Source organism: Sceloporus undulatus, chromosome 1, assembly GCF_019175285.1.
Source record: "Sceloporus undulatus isolate JIND9_A2432 ecotype Alabama chromosome 1, SceUnd_v1.1, whole genome shotgun sequence".
Taxonomy (NCBI): domain Eukaryota; kingdom Metazoa; phylum Chordata; class Lepidosauria; order Squamata; family Phrynosomatidae; genus Sceloporus; species Sceloporus undulatus.
The window spans coordinates 281,375,526-281,376,660 of NC_056522.1; positions in this window are offsets into that span (position 1 = coordinate 281,375,526).

The following is a 1,135-nucleotide window of genomic DNA, read 5'->3' on the forward strand; positions in this document are numbered from 1 at the left end:
AAACCTAGATGTTTCAGTGACCAATCTGGCTGCCTGCATTTTGACAATTGAAGCTTCCGAATTTGGTACAAGGGTAGCCCCAAGTAGAGTGCAACTGCCCAGAAATCTTTTTAACCGAGAGATTACCCGTGTAAGTATACTCCTTCAAGGTTAACGTTGTAGTTGTTACAATTCCATCAGGATATCCAGATCTCAATTGAATTCAGTGCTTATGGCACTTTCCAACATTAGCCAATGTGTACTTTGAGAGTATCCGAGTTTCAATTCAATGGCATCTAAAAGCTCTTCATGGATTCTTTCACACATGAATTGTTGTACATGAATTAATAGATTTGTGCCTTAGTTTCAAACAGTGCTCTGTTACAGCTTTTCTTATAGCCTCTTCAACTAGCTGATAAGACAAAACTTTGGTTGTGAGTTTGGTTATAAGTAAGGTAAAGATATTCTTGGAACTGCATAGGATTCAAGTTGACCTTACACTCTTTTATCATAAGCTTTGCTACTTAGAAATAAAGCCCTACATTTCCAAGCAAAACATGTCCTAAACTATGCTTGCCAATAACGCCACATTCTCCCAAAATTTTGCCATTGTTTCTAAAATATCCCTTGGCAATCAAGCATGAAATAGCCACGGTTTTCAGTAAGTAGTTCTGGGATAAGTGACTTCATAATGACTCTTTCTTGAAAGCAGATAAATGGCTTTCCTGTACACAGTGCATAGGCGTCCCACTCCATGACACTTTGGCACGCCACTGCACTAGAAATGAACTACCAGAGCAAACCCAAGAAACGCATTTACCCAGCGGGACATGATATCCAACCATAAAGCTCCTGAAAGAAAGCAAATGTCAACAAGTAAGATAACACTTTTATCTATAACAAGGAGGTCTAGAGGATTGTTTTTTTGTCTTTGTATGGCGAGGACTTTTAAGCTCTGTTCACCCATGCAATGATTCTGCCCCGCATGGTCCACGATGCTTGACCTAGCGAAAATTTACTTTCGTAAGCCCTTTTCAAGGAAATTGTACAATACTCTGCATCACATCTAAGACGAATGGATGCGTCCTGTTGCCCCCCCTTTGCCTTTCACAAAATATAGACTATCTGATAACTAAAATGATGATGTCCCTATAAA